Below are 15,003 nucleotides of genomic sequence, written 5' to 3'. Positions count from 1 at the left end.
CAACAGCCCCACCACATGCCTGCTGTGTATGAATGTTTGTGTATATATATATATATATATATATATATATGTATATACATATATATATATGACAGTTTTTCATACCACTTGAAAAATATTTCCAGTTTTACTTCAGGATCAATAACTTTCTTTAAAACTTGTTTAAAAATTACCCCACTTATTAAAAATCCCGAAGTTTGAATCTAAACAGCCCAGCGGTCTTATGTTAATACGGATTCACCCAAATTTTAACTATCTGTGTCAAATGGACATCCCAAAGTCTATTCACAATGGATTATCCAGACTGGCTCTTTATAGTAGGAGTTTTTAACTTAGACTTTTGTAAAAGTCCATAAATTGCTCTAACACTGTATATAAAATGTTATATATGTGCAAATCTTTCTGAGAGGCAATCCATAGCTTTCACCAAATTCTCAGATGCTGGCAATCTAGATGAGTTGAGAAGTCAAAACTACATAAGAACCATTTACTCCTAGATTCAAAGAGTAAGGAAAGTTTCATTTATTAAATCTAGGTGTTAGACACATAGGACTTGTATTTTCTCTAGTTGTCTGTTCAAAATAGTTCATAAGCAAGTTTCTACAGAATGAATTTCTTAAAGACAAAGGCAATACATCAAATTTTCTTTAAATCAAAGCCTATCAGTGTTTCAGGGTAAGAGCTTTGTTTGTTTGTTTTACTGTATTAAAATACTGAGTTTATTTCACATGTATATTTTTGCCTCCACACCATTTCCATTTGTCTGACCACCACTAATACTATGTCCTATCATAACATTCCATACATACTTAAAACCAAGCAAAGGGTGGAGTTCCATCTTTAAAAACTAAACAGGTATTTTGGACAATGCATTCTTGGCAATGGAACCTGGATAACATTTATCAGACATCGTAGGGAAAGTTCTCACTCCGTATTATAAAAAGGACAGCCAGATATCAACTGTTACAGAAATGAAATAAGACAGAAAATTTTAACAAACTGTTTAAACTATTTTCTTAAAGAGACTTCCTCCACTGCCAGAGATCTTGAATAGCCTCCTGGTCAGTCATCCAGAAACAATTCTTCACATAATTGATGAATTTGGCTTCCACTTTGGGAAGGGAACCACCTTTTTCTATACTTGCTTGCATTTTTGATTTAATGTCTTCTACAGAGCTCGGTCCTTTTGGTGCTTTAGGAGTTTTTTCCTGTTTTTTTGAAGGATTCTTGACCTTTTGATCTTGGTGTTGATGGTTTGGAGTCTTTTCCATTCTGGTTTGGTTGGCTGGAGTATCTCGTACAGATTTCTTTACTGTAGCTTTTTCTTCAGCTTCCTTATCATCAAAGTCATCATCATCATCATCTTCGTCATCATCTTCATCATCATCTTCATCTTAATCAGCAGCAAGTTTTACTTTTTTCTGTGGAAACTTTCTACCACTTCAAGGGGCAGAACGCTTTCCAGATATACTTAGGAGTTTCACATCCTCCTCCTCTTCATCTTCTGATTCTACATCTTCCTCCATAGCTACTAAGTGCTGTCCACTAATATTCACAGGCCCTGAACCATACTTCAACTCTAAGACCAAAGGTGATGTTATTTCAAAGCCCCCAAGGGAAAAAAATTGGCTGCACATTTTCAAAGTTGCTAGTGTTACTTTAATTGGACTGCTTTCATAATTCACCACCTCTGCTTCGACAACGTGCAATTCATCCTTTGCGCCAGCCCCTAAACCGACCGTTCTTAAAGATAACTGGTGCTCACTTTCATCATTATCCACCTTAAAGTGATAATCTTTGTTGGCCTTTAGTTCACAACTGAAAAGATAGTTCTGGGGCCTCAGGGACCTCATGTCCATGTCCATCGAATCCTCCATGGGTTGGTGGCACGCACTTAGGTGGAAGAGAAGGTGGACGGAGATAAAAGACTACTGTTTCAGGGAACATTTGCGGCAGGACGGAATCACACCAGGGTGAGGAGCTGTTTATTATGTAGAGTTAATTAGACAGGCAGACAGACGCAAGTGCAAAAGATTTGTACTAAATTAAGTCCTGATCTGTATGTTAACCCCTTAAGAAAACAAAAGACAAGTGAAAAAGCTTTGACTATTTTATCACAGCAAGAGCTGTCATTAACCCGAGACACTGAGTGTGGCTTTTGAGATCATTGTGAAGACTCCATTTCAACCCAGGGTAGAATTTGTGTTCTAGAGGCAGTGCTGACTGAGAGTCAGTTCAAACTCTTCAAATTAAAGGTATGTTTTTTTCATAATTAATAAAAATTAGAACCATTCTTCCTCTTGTTTGAGTAAATATGCTACTGTTATTTACTTAGTACCTGGACAATTTAATTTGGTTTCTCTGAATGACTGGAAGTCAAAATAAAAGAAAGAAGGAAAGAAGGAAGACTATCACATGATGTTTTGATTAAGGGAAGCAAAATTAAATACCCTACACAATACAATCACCCTTACTGTTCTATATTTAATCTAATCAGCATAAGTCAATTTACCAATGACTAGGTTCATACCAATTAGAGAAATATAAAAAGGTTTCCCAAATGCCAAAATCACTTAAGTTATTATAAATCTCAAATCCACAACTTAAGGACCTTCCAATTCAATAGAGAGAGGAGTTAACAGCATCCTACACATGAAAATCTCTGGTTTAAACAAGGGGAATAATGCAAAAGTGAATAAGGCATCATCTCTTCCCCTTGAAAGATTATGTTCTAGTGAGAAAAAGCAACAGGCAAGATAAAAGTTTGGGTTTTTTTTTGAACATGGACAAAACGCAAATAATACAATATTCAATCTATCACTCAGATTTAACAGAGGTTAACTTCTTTCTGTATGTAATTTAACGAAATAAGATGTTAGATATTTTTAAGTCTCCCCCTCCACCCTCTGCTTCCTCCAACTCAATGCCTTCCCACCAAATCATCATCCTGAAGTTGTGCATATCCTTCTATAAATACCTATAGCAATACATAGTATTGCTTTCTGCAGATTTAAATATACAATGAAAAGCATAGCTCTATTTATTTTCTAGAGAAAGCATTCTAGCCTTCTGTTTCAGCCATTATCATTTACCTATTATCAAAATTTCAGTATTTGTTAAAATTTTCTATTTTAGAAAATGAGTTCTTTATTGTCTGAATAATTGATACGGATAAAAGTTAATCCACATAGAGAAAAATGATTAAATAGTGAACAAAAAGATCGATTAGGATATTACCTTTACAAATCAAACTAAAATTATAAAAATTATGAATTTTAGGTTGTGATTATGATTCTTTAGAGTAATTATTTTGTGATTATGTTTTAGAGTAATTATGGTTCAAATGTTTCCAGGATGTATTTTTCTGACAAATTTTATGATAAGGTAAATCTACACTCATCATTTTGCATTTGAATTTATCCTCTTTATGATTTTGTTATTGACTTTTTATCAAATTTTCAATAAGTCTTCCTTAATCTATTGATACGCAAATCATTCTCTGTTGAAACTGTTATATCAATACCCATGCAGATTTTCTTTTTCAATTGTTAATTGCCCCATCTCTGCTATAATTTTATCAGTTTTGTTTGCAATTTACACTTAATACCACTTTCATTAATTTTCTAAAATTTTTCAATTTACAATTAGTTCCCATTGTTTTTTCTGTTCTACACAAAGTATTACCACACTGAATTATGAGGAAATGAATCAACGCAGATTATGACAGAATATATGATTGAAATTACTTACTTTATAATCATCAAATTCATCATTAAATAATGTTACAAAATTTTAAGTTATCAAATACCAAGACAGCCGAATGCTCCCCTCAGCTTGACTAAATTTTAGATAAATTTCTTCCTGACCATAGGTCCCCTGACCTTCCTTTTATTAGAGCATTTACTTTAAAAAACTTACCATAGCAAATATTTACTCTGCTACCTCTGTAATGTATATACCTCCTTCAAAAGTCTCTAGCCAGCTTTAAGACTGGGAAAAGTCTTTTGCAAGTACCTGGAAACCATCTCTTTAAAATGTAATCATCCAGGAAGATAACACCTCTATCTAACAGTCTTTGGGGGGGAGGGTAGGAGCCTAACCTCAAGGGACACTTTGCTCCAGTTTGTAAAACTCCTGCTACCATGAAGATACCAGAAAGTACAGCTTACCTATGGTCAAGGCCAATTAGCAAACTCAGGTGGCCTGTATTCTCCACACCCCACTCCAGCTCTTAAAAAGTCTCCAGCCCTCAATGGAGTTAAGTTCAAACTCTCCCCTACTGTAACAGTTTTGAACAAAGCCTTCCTTGCCTGTTTAACTTGTGTGGTCCAATTTTTCTCTGACAATGTTTTTTCTATTTCATTCTCTTAATTGCTAGAACTCATATACATAATGAATACTCAACTAACCACAAATTTCTCTATTTCAGTATTAGGCAATTTGGGAGGGTCCCACTGTTTTATTTTTTTGTTTTTCTTTTTTACAAGGCAGTCAAGAAACTTTGAAATGAGCAAGGCCTCTTTATTAACATATTTACTGCTTAACTTTAGTAGATATGGTGCATTTTGATCAAATTGCAATGTTGGATTTTTAAGAGCAAGGGCCCTGCTTTACATTTTTGTTCTCCATAATGCCTAACACAATACTGACTGTGTAAAATGTATCTCAGAAATGTGTGATGTTATATGATTATGGCCATTCGATTCCTAAATTTCTATCTCTGAAAAATAGCTAAAATGTAATCACAAGTTATATTAAATTCAGTGTTTTTACTTGTGTTTCAGACAACACAGCTGCACAAGAAGTGAAAAAACCTAAATGGCCAATTGCAGAGAACCTAAATGCCCAATTGTAGAGAACTGTTCAGTAAATCATAATAACAAATATATATTCAGTGGGATAACCTGCAATATGTATGTCAATGTATTTGATTGGAGAAATGGTAATTACAGACCTGGGGTAGGAAATATACAAGATGAGAATGTGTTATCTTATTACAACTGAAAACAGAAGCCACCAATGAATTTGGGTCTTATCCAAATGGCACAGAGCCAAGATAAAGGGGCCAAAGATGGAACAACTTGAGTACACAAATAATATGTTAATTAATGCAAATGATCCAACACACTAGTATTAAAACAAACTTATTAGCTCATAGTGATTTTTCTAAAAAGGATAAGGAAAGACAGAAATCCAAAACTCCAACTAATTTTACAAAGAGTAAACAGCACCAACTCCTTATTCTGAAAATTGACATGTAAAAGGAAATAAACATTTATCCTGACTTTCTTGCACAAATTATTTCAGTGTAACCAAATCAACTTAGTTTATAAAAGAAAATGATTCTTGGGCTTCCCTGGTGGCGCAGTGATTGAGAGTCCGCCTGCCAATGCAGGGGACACGGGTTCCTGCCCCGGTCTGGGAAAACCCCACATGCTGCGGAGCGGCTGGGCCCGTGAGCCATGGCCGCTGAGCCTGTGCGTCTGGAGCCTGTGCTCCGCAATGGGAGAGGCCACAGCAGTGAGAGGCCCGCGTACCGCAAAAAAAAAAAAGAAAAAGAAAAAAGAAAATGATTCTGTACAGATGAATTCCAACCAATAAATGTGCAAAGATCAAAGTTTTAAAATCATAATTTTATAACCACTAATGGAATAATTGATCCAGGCAATGCTTATCAATAGATTATACTAGTACATTATACCAATAGATGTTAGCTGGGATCAAGACACCACCACCTGAACCCAATGATGAATCTTCGTTATAACAAGCAGGCATTGCACGTTGGATGACTACACACAATATGAAGTTTAAAACACCACCACTGAAGTATTTTGCCACAGAGAAAAAAGTCTAACCTAAATGTAGTTAAGACTCTAGCTGAATAATATTACAATAAATACAAAGGATAGGAAAAGTTAACTTATACCACAAAGAATCAAACAAACCCAGAATGTAAATTCTCTGCAAGACAACTATATTAATTTTCTATGGCTAGTGTAACAAGCTATGAAAAAAAAATTAGTGGCTTAAAACAACACAAAATTCTTACCTTACAGTTCTGTAGAAGTCCCACACAGGTCTCACCAGGATAAAACCTAAGTATGGTCAGAGCTGAATTTCTCTTTGGAGGCTCGGGGGAGAATCCATTTCTTTGTCTCATAGAAGTCATCCACATTCCTTGGTTGGTGGTCCCCTGCCTCTCTCTTGCAACCACATTTCCCTCTGAACCTCCTCTACCGTCTTTCTTGCATCTTAAGTACCCTTGTGGTTACATTGGTCACACCTGGATAACCTAGGTAACTCCTCCCACCTCAATGTACTTAACTTAATCACATCAGCAAATACCCTTTTTCCCTGTGAGGTAACATTCACAGGTTCTGGGGATTAGGGTGTGATCATCTCTGGGGGCCATTATTCTGTCTACCTCAACAACTGACTCATTTGCTTTATCGGATCAATGGCATTAAAAAAACATGACAGTAGAAATTGTTCTAAGTATATTTAAGAGACATAATAAAATATTATGTATGGTCCTTTTTAATACTAATTCAAATTTTAAAAGATAATTTTGGTAGGTGTGTTGTTTGCATTGTGCTAATATGAGAAAATGTCCCTATATTTTAGAAATATATACTTTATATATAATACAGATACTGAAGTATATAGGAGATTATACAATGTCTAGATTGGCTTCAAAAATACCTCAACAACAAGCCCCTCCACCCCAAAAAAGTGAGAGGTTGATACCCTGATCTCCATAAGGTAAAGGAGAGGTTGATACCCTGATCTCCATAAGGTAAAGGTAAGGTAAATTCCTCAGCATCATACTGTGAGCAAATAATAAATTGAGATTTAAATCCATATCTGTCAGGTTTTGAATCCAATTGTTTTTTGAAATGCCGTGCTAACACTACTCCTTTTTCCCCAGGCTTAGCACAAACAGGCTTATGTATAGATCGAACAGAAAGAGTTCAAGTCACTTGTTCCAGCTGTTTGTTGATCTGGAAAACTGGGTCGCTTCACTTTGAACCCCACTTGTGCTACGGCTCTCATAAGCTTTAACAAAACTGCCATCCATGTGAGAAATAACTATTATTTAAATGAGATTGCCAAACTTGCTCCTTTTTTTTTATCAAGCCCTATCCATTAAAAGCTAAAATTTAATAGGTGGATGAAAAAAATTAATAGCAGTGGTGTACTCTGATTTAAAGATCTATTACAGAATTTATTTGAAGTGTTCTTGATCTCTTAAAATATAATAAATTCATGCCATTTGAAATCCAAATTTTCAATGAGCCTGATGTCTTTCACACTGATTGTACAACAGGAGACCATTTCCATAGCAATGAACACAGTTAGCACACTCACAAATTTCTAACCTATTAGTCTCTAAGCTCTCTTTTTTCTTTTTTCGGCGTCACAACATTTCCTGAATCCACCCACCTCCTTTGCAACCCTCCTACCAGAATTCCAGTCTCATCATTTCTCACTAGGGCTATCAAATTAGATCCCTGACCTGTCCACCTGCTTCCAGTCTTACCCTCTTTCAAATCACCTTCCACAGTAAAACCAGAGTGGTATTCCAAAAAGCAAAACTGCCCATAAACTTTTCATTAACCAACAGATATGATCTCAGTGATTTAGCATGACATCTACGGTCCTTTATGATTTTAGCTTTGCCAACTTTTCAATTTCACCTACTACTCCTCAGCTTGTACTCTGCATTGCAATTATCCAAAACCCCTTCTATTTTCCTGAGAAAATTACATTGTCTAAAGTCTCATAAACTACTCCTTTCTGCCCACTTTTGCAGCTTTCTCCCTACCCATAGACACAAAAACTGATCTGTTTCCACTTAGCAATGCCCCTTGGGACTCTCTCTAGACACCACTACATTCTGTTTGTTCTCCCAAATCCACCACTGTTAATGAGACTGAAATAGGTATTTGATTCTCATCCTATTTTGCTTCTCTATTCTACCTTCTTTCTTCAAATGAGACCCTGCCTTATTCACAGATTCTGTCAAAGTTAAAGTGTGATCTAGTTAAAAGAGAGAGACATTCCCCAAAGAAAACTGTTATTGCCTGTCCCAAGAATTCTCACCCCTTTCCACCATCATTGTAAGCTACAGGAACTCCTACAACACATTAAGTCTCGACCCAGATATCATCTTCTCTGGAGCAAAACCCTTGATTCTCTCTGCCTCCAAAGCACTGTTTTTATACTTTTATAATTTAGGTATGTGTTTTCCTGTCTGTCCTTGCTAGACTGTGAACACCTAGAGGTCGAAGGCCCTCTTTTATACTTGCAGAGAGTGGAACATAAGTGGTGTTTTCCAAGTATTTCTGGAATTAACTTGAAAAAAATTATGACCATCTTTTGCTCACCATTCTCGTTCTCCTCTTCACCGCAAGTCCTGTGTTAGTAGTACCTTTGGTTCCAACATGAAGAACTATATTTAAATGAAAAGATATATTGAAGAAATCTCTCTGGACTGAGAGGAAGTCAGAGATTGGACAGTATTTGTTTTATAAATGACAATAAAGAGATGATTTCAGTAACTTCTATCATCATAAAAAAAATATTACATTAGCATAAACGAAGTTTCCCCCTCTATGTCTCATGTATGACAGAAGCCGTCCAAAATGTGGGTATTACCAATATGGAAATGTAAGAAGCATTACATTGAACTACACATAGTTAACTCAATCCTATAAATGCATAGCCCTGAACTGACGCATTATAATATTTGCATAAGAGGTTTTTGTTGTTGTGTTGTTGCATGTTCAAACCTTGCCTCCTTAAAATGTATATGCTGGTAATGTGAGAAACAAATATTTACACAATCAGTTAGCAATTTTTAAATTGCTAGACTCCAGCTGAAGAATGTTTTTCATCTGTGGCATCTGTAAATTAGAGCCTGATTCTTTACCAAAGGAAAACACTTGGGAAAGAAACATGTAAGAGCACACACCACGAAAGCTGAAAGTTTCTCCCATTGCAGAGCACAGGCTCCGGACACGCAGGCTCAGCGGCCATGGCTCACGGGCCCAGCCGCTCCGCGGCATGTGGGATCTTCCCGGACCGGGGCACAAACCTGTGTCCCCTGCATCGGCAGGCGGACTCTCGACCACTGCGCCACCACGGAAGCCCAGCTGAAAGTTTTAAAGGGCTACTAATAACATCTTCACCACTTTGTTTCTAGTCATTCTATATCCCAAACAAAGCAACATAAAAGTTATCAACATTCTGTCAAATAAAGCAGCGGTCCAACCTTTTTGGCACCCGGGACCAGTTTCACGGAAGACAATTTTTCCACGGACAGGTGGTGGGGGGATGGTTCAGGCGGTAATGTGAGCGATGGGGAGCGGCAGATGAAGCTTCACTCGCCTGCCACTCACCCCTCCTGCTGTGCGGCCAGGATCCTAACAGGCCGGTCCACAGCCCTGGGGTTGGGGACCCCTGAAATAAAGGGCTTAACTTTGAATTCAAACATTGGTTTGAAATGTAGTATAATTAACAAGACTTTTAAATTCCCAAAAGCCAAGCCAATAGTCTAACTTGTTAAAGTTTCCTTAGATTAAATGATCTCTCCTTTTTTTTTCGGACCTCTCACTGTTGTGGCCTCTCCCGTTGCGGAGCACAGGCTACGGACGCGCAGGCTCAGCGGCCATGGCTCACGGGCCCAGCCACTCCTGCAGCATGTGGGATCTTCCCGGACCTGGGCACTACCCCGTGTCCCCCGCATCGGCAGGTGGACTCTCAACCACTGCGCCACCAGGGAAGCCCTGATCTCTCCCTTTTATTCACTGATATGCTTTTTCCACTCTAAGTAAAATTGTTATCTACCTCTGGAACTCTTGGGAAACACGTGCTGTATACTCTCAAATTGACAATAATGGGTTTTGATCTTCTGATGAAACAGGCCAAGTGAAAGTGCGCTCTGGAAGCAAAATGCTCCCATATATGAGGATCACCTATACTGGGGTTATAGACGTAGATTAGACCCAGACAGATGGAAGCATCTCTTTTCACACTCCTGACATTTTTCTGCTCTGGTAGTTTTACTCGTGCTGTTATTTCTACCAATTCCATTTCTGTGATTTCTGGGTTCTTAAGTCTCATCCATTCTACAAAATGCATCATAAATGTCACTTTCATGGGTATGCCACTCCCAGAAATGTTTCACACCTTTCACAGGACTGGAATCTAAATTTAGTAGATATGATCAAAGTATTCATGGTCAAAATTATACTTAAGATACCTCAGGAGGGCACCACTTTAGAGAATGAGATCATCTTTCACAAGTCTTCTCCCACGGGAACTCGAGCTGAGCATGAGTGTAGGGGTTTCTAGTACCCCTGCCCAATACAGGAGTCACTAGTCACATGTGATTACTGAGCACTTAAAATGAGGTGAGTGGTACAGGTTGAAATGATAATGTCTTGGATACATTTGATTCAATGAAATAAATTATTAAACTTAATTGTACCACTTCCAGTTTCCAGCCTGGCATGGAAGGAGCTCAGAAGTCACAAATCTGTCCCAACAAGTAAAAATCTGTTCAACTAAAATATCAACAACTCTTCTTAGATTTGTCAGAGAAGTGAGTTCACAGAACAAACCACTGCCTTCCAAATTGGAGAGACAAACAGGCAAATATAGAGAATCACACCTATTTGAACGGAAACCCCTGAGCAGTAACCTTTGCAGGAATCAGCACCGGATAGGAAAACCTAAACTGTAATTGATGAAACGTTGAAGCTCACTGTGGATAAACCTGAGTTAAAAGCTTCAGGGGCAACAGTCATGGGGAGGCCCTCACACTTTGAGTTTGACCTTCCGGAGTTGACCAGGTTCTCACAGTGAATATCTGAGAAAAATCTCCTCATGCTTCCAGCAAGGAGAGGGGGAAAAGGGACCATTTTAAAATACTCCAGAGCATTCTGTTCTTATAAGCCCTGTCCTTAGGAGAGATTATTCTACCAGAACCTAACCTACTAGGGTTTTATTAGAACCTAACCTACCTGGAAGGAAGGAAATAGCCAATTCCAGACAGCTCTAGCTTTCCACATATGGGTAAAAGGAAATATCCAACTCCTTGCTCCTTTTAGCCATCCTGTCCCACCTAAAGTAGTGTGTGTGTGTGTTGGGGGTGGGGGAGGGTGGTATAGAGAAGTACTGATGAAGTTCACAGTCCAGAAGCACAGGCTTATCAAAAACTTAAGACCTAATCATAGGACTACAGAATGTTTTCCCTACACCCACATCTTACCACTAAATACCAAAGGCCAATTACCCTTTCACTCAGTACATTATGTCCACCTTTCCACAAAAGCTACAAGGCACATTAAAAGGCAAAAACAGTTTAAAGAGACTGAACAAGCATGAGAACCAGAGTCAAATATGGCAAGAATGTTTTAATTATCAAACCAGAAATTTTAAAAAATATATTATTAATATGCTAAGGGTTTTAATGGAAAAAGTAGTTAATGTGCAAGATAAATGATGTAATAAGAGAGATGGGAATTCTAAGAAAGAATAAAAATGAAATGCTGGAGAGCAAAAAGCAGAGTGGAGCCATGAAGGATACTTTTGATGGGCTCAATAGTAGACTGGATATGGCTAAAGAGAGAATCTCTGAGTTTCTGGATGTAACATTAGAAACTTCCAAAACTGAAAAACATATTAATTATCATTTTTTAAAAAGTATAAATTCCTTGTTTAGAATGGCTATTATCAAAATAACAAACGCTGGGAAGGATGTGGAGAAAAGAGAACCCTTGTGTACTGTTGGTAGGAATGTAAAACCTGCATCGGTAAAACCAGTGTGGAAAACAGTATGGAGGTTTCAAAAAAATTAAAAGTAGAATTACTATATGATCCAGCAATCCCATTTCTGGGTATATATCCAAAGGAAATGAAATCACTATCTCAAAGAGATAGTACACCCCCAAAACACTCTCATAGCGTTACTCACAAAAGCCAAAACATGGCTATCAAGCAAGAAATGGTTAAAAAGTGTGATATAATATAATATTTTATATATATATATATATATATATAACTCAAATATTATTCAGGCATAAAAAAGAAGGAAATTCTGCCATTTGCAGCAACATGGATGAAGCTTTAGGACACTACTCTAGGTGAAAGAAGTCAGACAAAAATAAATACTGTATGATCTCACTTATAAGTAGAATCTAAAAATGTCAAACTCATAGAAACAGAGAGTAGATTGATGGTTACCAGAGGCTGGGAGCTAGGGGAAATGTGGAGATTTGGGTCAAAAGGTGCAAACTTCCAGATATATGATGAATAAGTTCTGAGGATTTAATGTATAGCATGGTGACTACAGTTTAAAATATTTTATAATATACTTGAAATTTGCCAAGAGAGATCTTAAAATTTCTCCCCCATCACACAAAACAGGATAATTATGAGAAGTGACGAAGGTGTTAACTAGCCCTAGTTTGGTTACTATTTCACAATATATACTTGTATCAAATCATCATGTTGTAAATCTTAAACTTACAAGATAATGTATGTCAATACAAGATAATGTATGTCAATTATATCTCAGTAAAGTTGGGTAAAATGTTACATTTAATATTTAAAAAATAAAAAGGTATGTCCAAGATTCAGAACATGGACAACACTAAAACCGGGCAAGAATGTGGAGAAACAAACCTCTCAATACTGTTGGTGGGAATGCAAAATTGTACAATCTCTTTGGAAGACAGTGTGTTAGTTTCTTACAAAACTAAACATACTTTTATCATAAGATTTTTGTGTGTCACTGGATTTTTTTAAATACATATATTATTTATATTTTAACAGCCCATATTAAGATTGTATTATTCCACAACAAAACAATAATTTTTGTGTAATAATTGGAGGAAAAAAATTTTGCCACTGTGTTCTGGAAGTCCTTTGTAAAAACTAGTAACCTGTTTGAAAGCAGAACAGTTATAAGTGTAAACATATATACATTTGATATGTTAGTGGGTTGATTAATATTCTTATTAAAATAATATTTGTTCATTTAATATTTCAGTGTATAAATTAATTGAATTGAACTGCATCTGATAACAGTGAAGTAACTTGTTACAAACATACTTATAATCAAAAACAAGTAGAAAACAGCTACCAAGGGAACTAGGACTTGAGGGGGTTAGAATTCTGGAAAGAACAAAATCTCACTGAAGTGAGCTTGGCATAGAAGTAAACTATACTTTTGCCACAGGCATGTGCCAATTCTTAAGTTACATACAGCAGAGAGGCTAAGAAACCAAGAGGAAAGCATCTACTAGAAGGATTAGAACATGAGATAAGCTTCTGGCAGCCTTATGGGGTTGGAGAACCAAAAGTTGAGTTCAGGGCTACTAATCAACCAGGAATTCTGGGGCAATAATTTCTGAGAGAAAGAAAGTACACTAAGATAAACAAACAGAGCCTATGGTGTTGTTAAGGCATTCACTGATTTATAAGCAGCTTTGTGGTCAAGAGGCTAAGAAGGTAAGGAGAATGCTGGCTAAGAACGGAACTTTGGGAAGTTTCATGCAGCAGGGTTAACACAAATTAGAAATTAGAGCCTGTCAAGGGAGAGTGACCTCGGCATACACCCAAAACTTCCACATAGGACTCTGGAAATGTTACAGCTTAGGCATAAGGAGAGACCTGAACACAGATCTACCCTAACAAAAGGCTTGACCCTAACTGCACAAGTTCAATCTCAAGCTGAACTAAAGTAACTTACCTCTACTCTAGCTACATGTCAGAAAGCAACTGGAACTCCATTCTGGTAAGAAATAACATTGTCAAGTGTTTCTAACAATCTCTGCAAAGTTTCATAAACAATGTCAGGCATTCAGTCATAGATTACCAGCTATATAAAGTAAAAAACCAAATGAATGAAACCAAGGGGAAAAAATAAGATCCAAAGGTGATCCAGGCATTAGAACTTCTTACACAAGTATTTTAAAATAATAGTGATTTGGCTTCCCTGGTGGTGCAGTGGTTGAGAGTCTGCCTCCCAATGCAGGAGACACGGGTTGGTGCCCCGGTCCGGGAAGATCCCACATGCCGTGGAGTGGCTGGGCCCGTGAGCCATGGCCACTGAGCCTGCGTGTCCAGAGCCTGTGCTCCGCAACAGGAGAGGCCACAACAGTGAGAGGCCCGCGTACCGCAAAAAACAGAATAAATAAAATAAAATAATAGTGATTAATATATTTTTAAAAGATGAAAAGACTGAAATTTAACCCAGAAACTGTCTATTTTTAAACAGAACTACATGAAAATTAAAAAACTAAAAATATTATACCTAAAGATAACATACTGAAAAATTTGTTAATAGAAGATTAAATACTGTAGAAGAGAGGTGACAAAGAAGACGAGTAAATAAAAAATATTCAGATTGATGCATGGAGAGTAGTAAAGGATAGAAAATATATGATATAGCTGAGAGACATGGGGTAATAAAAATGTCTAACTTGAGACCCAGTAGGAGAGGAGTGGTGGGGTGGAGAAAGAAGAAATATTTGGAGATACAGGTTAAAAATTTTTTTAAGTGATAAAATATGTAAATCACAGATATAAAACTCTCTAGAAACAAAGCAGGATAAATATAAAGAAAACAACACCTAGGCACAGCACAGCAAAACTTTTCAAATCCAAATACCACGAGAGAATCTTAAAAACAGCCAGAAAAAAACTTACATCCTACTGTCAAAGGAATAACAAATAAGACTGACAGTTCTTTTTTTCAACAGAAACAATGGAAGCCAGAGACAATTAAATGACATTTTTAAAGTGCTAAAAGAAAATAATTGTCAGCTTAGAATTCTGTATCTAGCAAAATTAGATGAAGTAAAGATGTTTTCAGGTAAAAAAAATATATATATTAGAATTTGTCACTAACAGATTAACACTAAAAGAAATACTTAAAGGAGACTTTTATGCAGAAGGAAAATATTCCAGCTAAAAACAAACAAAAAAATTGCA

General features: G+C 36.8%; 1 pseudogene; it reads right to left on the bottom strand.

Annotated features, from left to right (window-relative positions):
- Window positions 1-689: 689 nt before the first annotated feature.
- On the bottom strand, window positions 690-1,939 carry LOC137220780 (nucleophosmin pseudogene; annotated as a pseudogene).
- Between the last annotated feature and the right edge of the window lie 13,064 nt (window positions 1,940-15,003).

Source organism: Pseudorca crassidens, chromosome 3 (genome assembly GCF_039906515.1).
Source record: "Pseudorca crassidens isolate mPseCra1 chromosome 3, mPseCra1.hap1, whole genome shotgun sequence".
Classification (NCBI taxonomy): Eukaryota; Metazoa; Chordata; class Mammalia; order Artiodactyla; family Delphinidae; genus Pseudorca; species Pseudorca crassidens.
Note: the sequence above shows the minus strand (reverse complement) of the source record. Positions and strands in the feature narration are given on the sequence as shown.